Source organism: Hibiscus syriacus, unplaced genomic scaffold, assembly GCF_006381635.1.
Source record: "Hibiscus syriacus cultivar Baekdansim isolate YM2019G1 unplaced genomic scaffold, ASM638163v2 tig00000340_pilon, whole genome shotgun sequence".
Lineage (NCBI taxonomy): Eukaryota > Viridiplantae > Streptophyta > Magnoliopsida > Malvales > Malvaceae > Hibiscus > Hibiscus syriacus.
The window spans coordinates 6,914,453-6,922,987 of record NW_024061783.1 but is presented as its reverse complement, the minus strand read 5'-3'; positions in this window follow the sequence as shown (position 1 = coordinate 6,922,987).

The following is an 8,535-nucleotide window of genomic DNA, read 5'->3' as shown; positions in this document are numbered from 1 at the left end:
ACATATTTTCAAAAACATAGTAAAACCCTCCAACCAAACTCCATTATGCAGTTCCCCATAACTGCGTCCGTAAGGCTTACCCTAAGCACACAGCAAAGGGAGCCAAACTAAGGGAGCATCTTGGGGCCTGAGAACCTACCCAAGAAAGTTCTTGGGGCCACGGGCCTACCCAAGAAAGATCTCAGGGTTGCATAGCCTACCCAAGAGTCACATTAGGTCCTTAAAGATTTACTAGCTGAATCAGGGTTGTACCTCCATACTCCAGAATTCTACCCATATAAAAATCCAGTAGAAAGTAGTTTTACCCATAACTCATAATATATGGATCGTGATCTATTAAAACATCAAAATGTAACCATGAAAAAAACCATATAATTGCCCTTCACTCGTACACCATATGTAGTCCCAAAATAAACCCAAGGGGAATGCCTTTGGGCCTAAAAGCCTACCCAAGAAAGTTTATTGGGGCCTCAGAGCCTACCCAAGGATCACCTTAAGTTTGTAAGGATTTACCAGCTTGATCAGAGCTGTACCTCCATACTCCGGTCTACCCAAATAATCTCCCAATAAAACAGTTCAAGTAGTAACCAGTAGATTTCATGTTCCATAAATCAAGAACGATAATATTTTCCAGTGAAAACAGGAAAATCGATAAAACATTTCAGGTAACTATAGTTCATAAACTAGTAAATCAATACTTTCGTTAAAACTCATTTCAAAACATATAAAACCATCATGTAGTACATGTAGAACTCACTAGAGATACAAGTATTTCTTTAAGACACTAGGTAGTTATCAGAATGGATAACATGAAACTGATGTAATTTGATTGAATTCCAAGAACGAGGTTTTATTGAAGTGAATCGATAGCTAACTGATCTAGTCAGACATTTAAGGTTTATACTTTAGAATCCCACTATGATTCATGTACATCAGGAAAGTGTTCAGGAACCTTTATAAAGAATAATTCTAGATTCTGATTTATTGAGAGTGATTCCATTTCCCAACAATCATGGGTATTCAAGATTAGGCATTGAATTAACATGATTTTAGTTCAATAGAACCAAATGAGGGTATTCAGGATCCTTTACATCTGAGATACTTGCGTGTTCATATATGTCCAGAGTGATTTGAGCTGATAATGGAGAAACGAAGATTCAAAACATTTACCATTTATATTCATCGATCGGATTATCGAACAACTCCCACAACTGATGCATGTTGACTGGTCAATTCCTTGCCCTTTCAGGGTATTCAATCTTTAATCCTAAAAATTTATTGCCCATAGATCCTCTTCAGAATCATCATTGAATAGATCCTAAGGGAATGAACTGATTTTCCAATGGTCTTTATATCATTTTTCACGTTTCAACAATATTAGGAAATGCCAATGTACTTGATTTATGGTTCATAACCCATTAGGACAATACATCATCCATGTTTATTTGGATTCCTTAATTAATCCAAGGCATTTACTTATTTTAGGTTATAAGGGTATTTTGGTCATTTTGGTGCTCAATGTTATTCTTGTCATTTTATAGCTTGAGGATATCCAATCCTTATTGTGCTTGATAAAATTTGTGGCTTATTTGCATTCCAAGGGTATTTCAATCCTTTCCTTCAGTCCATCTTATTATTTAATTCAAACTTATCATCTATTTCAACCTTTTCGAATAATTCTGACAAAATAGCACCCACGATAAATTATTCTTCAAGTATTTACTCATAACTTGGAGATTTTCGGGACAACTGTCTTCTCAGATGTTACGAATGAATTATTAGGAATTTTCTATATAAAAGTGTGAACTTAACGATGGAACTAGTAATTCATCGATTTAAGCATGACTTATCGGGTACTTTCTCATTCAGGGTCAATTTGAGCAACTTTTACCTCTCAAGGGCAATTTCATAATTTCTTAACCATGTAATTTTGGTATTAGAACTCTTAACAAAGATAATATAATTTAGAGATCATAGGGTTAATTATTTTTTCGAATCTCTGAACTTAAAATTATTCCTAATCAAACTTCTAATTTCTTGTACAAGCCATCAGAATTTTATTTACTTACCGACTTTTTACCGCATTTCAGATCGAGTGTAGAAATTAAATAACTATCCAGATAAAACCAAACATTTTCATTCATGCATTTAGCAATACCAACATGTTTCATAAAGCATGAAAAGGTAGTAATGTATAACCTCGATTTCTATGCCATATCGATCAACCAATTAATCTTCATTCGATCACTCTCGAACTTGAAATAAACTTCCAATAATTCCTCAGATACATAACAACAAAAATTCCATTTGAAACAGAGCTTAATTGCAAAAAAAGGATCGAATCGAGTGATTAATCAATGAAAAACAGCTCGTATTTGTCGAAACATACCTAAAAACGAACCCAGGACGTCAAAAAATGTCAGGATAGGTGTTCTCAGAAAAAGTGAACGGTGGTCAACGGTCAACAGCTCAGTCATCGGTCAATGGCTCAGTCAATGGCTTGGGTTGGCTCGGCTTAGAGGCTCGGTGGCTCAACTCGGTCCAGACCGATCCAGCTGGTTCAGACCAGTCCAACCGGTCACCATATTCCCTGGCTTGCAGACAACACCCATGCGCAGGGAGCGGTGCGTGTGGCACGTGTGGTGGCTCCGGTTGTTGAATCGACACAAAATTTTCCAGATTTGTAGATCAACATCCAAGCAGTCTCGTGCAAATGTTATTTTTCAATGAAACATAACAGAATGCATAATTTTAAAACTTACGAACTTATTCAATGGTGGTCACTAGTGATGATAATAGATCCACAACGACGCGACAATTTTGGTCAGGTTTTTAGCGTACGACGACGGTGAGTCCGATGGTGAAAGAGGTGTGATGAACAGGTGGCTGGATCGACCGGAATTGACGAAAATTTGAGCATTGGGGTGATTTTGTCGCACACTTTAAAACCAAAATTATGATGAATGACGGCCTTTCACGATGTGATAACGCTTGGGCTTTGTCCTTTGGTAGACGACGAACATGATGGTAGTCGCGACAAGTTGAACGATGGTCAGACGGTGGAGAATCGGGGCGACAAAGAGGGGTCGATGGGGAAGATAATTTGGGGGTTGTTTGGGGGTTTGCTTTCTTTGTTTCTGGTTTGTAACAAGAAACCAAATTTTAAACTTTTTTTTCTCTGCCGACACAAAATGGGCAAATTCAGGTTCAAGCCCCTAAATTTTCCTGCACATCCTAAAATGGTATGCCAACTTTGTGATTTTACACTTTAATCTTCAATTTCTTCCAAAATACCATTTTAAATCCAATACTTTATAATTTCTAAAACTTAGCCCCTAAATTACGGTGTGACAACTGTTAATGTGGGTGATAGAAAATTGATATGGCTCGTTAACTACTGATGTGGCATGTTGACCGTTTAACCTTATTTTGATTCCCCTCTAACCCCATTTTCATTTCTTTCCTTCTTACCGTGAACAAACTCATCACAATGGAAAACTCTTCCATTAAGGCATCTATTAGTACCATTGGCATTTTTAGATGCATGATTGTAGTATTTCAGCAATGCAATCTTTGATAATGAAACCTTCTCCCACATTAACTATCACTCAAACGTTATTTTTCCACTTTCTAGCTATCTCTTTTCTAGAATGCTTATCAAAGTAGGAGTCAACTTGTCTTCATTGCAACCAGGAGTGCATTCACATGTGATTTCAAGGTCACCATATCTATGACTTGTAAACCCATATTCCACCTCTATACAATATATTCCTTTTTTCAAGCCACTATCAACTAATCTTCATTAAAGATCATCGACCCACCCTCTCTTTCTATTTCATTCTCCATTCCCTCTCTCTCTAACAAGATATCTTCCCTCTCCCCCAGACGATATCAAACAAACCAGCACAAACATACACATGCTCAAACACTTTTCTCCTTATTAGGTTTCCCGAAAAGAAAGTGAACCCAAAAACCCCAAAAAAGGGAGAAATCGAATATGGGTAGTGTTGGGACCGTCGGTGCACCCCACGGCGCAGCGGAAACAAAACTCGATGGTCTCACCAGTGATCCAAGTACGTAAAACCGAAATCGAGAGGAAGGAATACGAATACTTACAGCGGGTTCCTTTAAAAACATCAAGAACAACAGTGAATATTGGTGTTGTAGATCGGTTCGAATTATAAGCCTCCACGAAATCACGTCTCGCCTCTACTCAGTTCACCCGATTGAGAGCAATATTTTTCCCCCCAAACTGTTTTGAGAGAAAAATGGCTGAAGGTTTTTATGTGTATGTTCAAAACGGCTGCTAGACCTAATACACCCTTTTATATCCATTACCCTAATATCTTAGGGTTTTTAAAGTTATTTTGAATTAATAATAAAATATTATTTAATTAATTCAATTAAATATACATTAAAGACTTATAATCTGAATTATAATATTAAATGTTTATTTAAAAACTTATTTAATTATTCCAAATTATATATACCAATTGAAAGAGTTGTAATCTAAATTACATTCTTTTAATGGTTACTTACTATATTTGGGATAATTAAAATCATATGTATATCAAATATACATATCATAACTCTAGATATATTTTAGTAACATACAATAAATTGTACATTTTTGCTCATTTCAATCCTAGGGTGTGACCCTGTAGGTTCTTGTAACGTTAGTAGTAATTATTAGAACAATTCTAATATTACATACAATGAGTGACATCTAGCAATATATCATTGTCACCTAAGTTACAAGAAATTATGATTCGACATATCATCTTCGTGATTAACTCTTTTATGTATTACATCCTTTTGTCCTTTATATCTAAAATAGGCACAAGACTTAGAATAGTCACACTTGTATAGCCCATCTATTGTTTCTTGATATCTAGAGTAGACTATAATTAACGAATATGATATCACATATCAACTTATTCGAGCATGGCCATGCATTTATAGTCTCACTCAATCAAGTGGCCTATGATATATTTCCTATTATGTAGGAAGGACAAATCCTATCTTAACCACATACACCCACTACATATATCGAAATATATTCAATAACAGTCTTTATAGTGCAACCCGTTACGGAGCATGTTTAACTGTATCAAAACAGACAACAATATATGTTGGGATGAAATTGATCTCAAGTATTAGGATCATACATATAGTCATCACCATGAGCAATGTTATGATCGTTACATAATAATCCAAGACATATGCTCATGATGGGTCAATCCAATACATTGTTCTCTAACAATATAATCATGTGTCAATTCAGACATCTCTATGTCAATGACAACTCCTTGTCATCAATCAATACCATGTTAGTCTTAAGCATATTATTATTGTCCATGCCCATAATAATACTTGACTATGGAACTTTTAATAATGTTATTATATGGACTTTATTATCTTTCAGATTATGTTAAACACAGACACATAACTAAAAATAATAGTGGCAATGCCTTTACTCAATAAAATCGGTAAATAAATATATTATTACAATAATCATATGATTGGTCTTTAGGCATACTCTAACATATGGGTAGTGTTGAAAGGAGATTTTATAATAGGTATTGGTTTACGGTACTTACAAATACAGCAGCAGCAGGAGTCAACACCGTCAATGATGTCATAATTCTTCTCGTTCACTCCAGGTGTAGCCCAGGAATCAGACTCACATTTTTTACGAGTTACCTAAAGCAATCATCATTTCCGTCTCTAGACCCGACGTCGACGATACCAACCCTATGTTTTTGTCTTATACCATCAAATTTCGATAAAAACATTAAAGTTTTCTTTTTTGATCAGATTCCTTATTTCTCAAATTTGTTTGAAATTTTGTTTTGAAGAAGTGATTGTTTATCGAAAAAATTCGCGAGAAACAAGAACATGTTTGTGTAGATATAACGATAATGTTTATATTAAAGGTTAAAGAATGGCTTCAAAATCTAGGAATAAGAGACCATATACACAGGGACGGATATCCTTTAGCGCTCAAGGGGGCCGTCCCTGTTAAAATTTATATATTTGATATAATTTTGGTTATTGTAAAAATAAATATTTAAATTTTAAAAATATAAAAATTATTAAATATTTAATCAAGTAGGGGTCGAACTAAAGAATGATAAGTATGTGTTCTCAAAATTTTGGTCTAACTACAATTTAAGTCATTGTAAGTTTAAATATTAGACAAATTAGAAGTTATTTTTTGAGTTTTGAGTTTTTTTTTTAATTTAAGGCGAATACAAGGTAATATCTGCACAAAGACTTTCGACTATTTGACAATGAACGCTCATACTCCTACATACATGCTTGAACTCGGGACCTCAAGGATAACAACAATCCCTTAATCACGTAGGTCGCTTGGTTCATGCTGAATTTCGAGTTTAAATACCTAATAAGTCTTTATAATTTTCTTAAATAATCTAATATTTCGGCCCCTATCAATATTTAATTTTGGCTTCGTCCCTATAGATACATACGCTGGTTCTGCACGAAGATGACAAATTGGATAAAAATGCTAATTTATTACATCATGATGGGTTTAGGATCTCTTTTCTTTCTTTTTCCATCCTCACCTTTCTTGCTTCCATTCTTTTTCCTTTTTTTTTGTAGCAAAAACAAAGAAGAATCAGCATTTAATACTTCATATTGATTAATAATGAAAACATAAATGAGAGAATATGGAATAGAAAGAACGAAAGAGAGTAGAATGGGGTTAGAGGGAAATCAAATGATAGGTCAAATGATCAGTGTACTAGGTTAGCAGTTAACATGACATGTCAGCTTTTTGTCTCCTATAGTTGTTAATGGCGAGTAACTGATTTGTTACAAATCGATAACGTTAGTGATCGATTTGTTACTTTTGAGTCTTATTCAAACATTAGTGACGATTTGTTTAGTTTACCCTAATTTAAATATGTAAAATTTTAGAAAGCGTGAGAGACAAAACATACTTTCTCGTTGCATTCCCAACACCCTTATAAATCTGGCACCTTTTTTTTATTCTTCCATTAAGTAAACAAATAAACACAATACAATAAAAATTTGTAAAAATATTTTCTGATGGTTTTATATGTTTTATTTTTTTATAAGTTTCGATATTTTTTAATTCAATATTTACTTAATTATTTCGTTAATTATTTTAGTTATTATTTTAAGTATATATTTATTATACTTTAGGGTGTAGCTATTTTAATTAATATTTAATTTTCAGTAAATATTTTTATTTCTTGTAGTTATTATATTTATTGTAGTATAGATAATTTTTTATATTTTAGTATAGTTATTGAACTTTTCGTGTAGTTATTATATTATACATTTTATATATAAATTTAATTTTCTTTTAAGATTAATGACGATATTTATAAAATAAATTTTATTAATATTCCAAGTTAAAATATTTTACAGTTAAAAAAGAAAATATTTAGATTAGATGTGAAACATATTTCTAGTTTCTAACTAAATACGGTACAGAAGCTAATTCTGTTATCAATTATATTTTATTAATTGATATGTAAATAATGTTTTTTATTAAAGAATTTATATATTTATTTTAAATTCATAGGCCGGTGATTGTATTATGGATTCACTTATTCACAACGCAAAGAGAAATTTCCATAGTTATTATTGAGAACTTATAGTAAGCCATATTTTTTTTGTCTCAAGTGCTATGAGGTTGTTAACTGCAACCAGTACTTAATTTTTACACTAAGATAACTGGAGACCAAACACATATTTTCCATATCTATATGAAGAGTGTAAAATCACTTTGAAAGATGTTTCACTCCAGTTAGTACTCTAGGTCGATGATCATGTTGTGACCGATATGAGTGAAATAAATTTATGTAGTTTGTGCTACTTGTTGTTTAGAAATGTGTCAAATGGTTTCAATGGTGGTCGAATTTCTATGAAGTGACTTATACAAAACATCAACGAAATAGAAGAAGACTAATCTGATGATGATGTAAAGGTATTTGCATGTGTGTGTATTTGATGATCATGAGGGAGTTCTCATGCCTAAAAAAATCTTGCAATCAAGTGCAATTAATATGGTTGTATCACCTCTAAGATTTTTCGAAGTGAGAACATTTAGTTGGGGATCAACAATTTTGGCATTTCTTTTTAGAGAATGTGTAAAGCGATTAATCCATCAAAAATTGTCATCGATAGATGTCTATTACTTTTGCAGTCATGAGTGTAGTATCGTCTGTCTTTTCTATGCTCACATGTTAACATGCCATTATCCTTCCCTCTCATAACTAGGAATTTTTTTTTATTTGATGCAAAAATGTCATTATGATATCTTGGACAAGCTTAATCATATCAACAATCGGTCCAAAAGTGAGACTAGAGGTACATATTAATAATTAAAAATTTCTTATCATTATCGTAATAATTAGAAATTTATTTATAAGTTTACGATGAATAATAAAAATATTTTTTGTTGATTTTTTAGATGCCCAATATAAATCATGAATTGAAGACTTCCATCACAGAAGATGTGTGGTCCATTAGAAATACCCA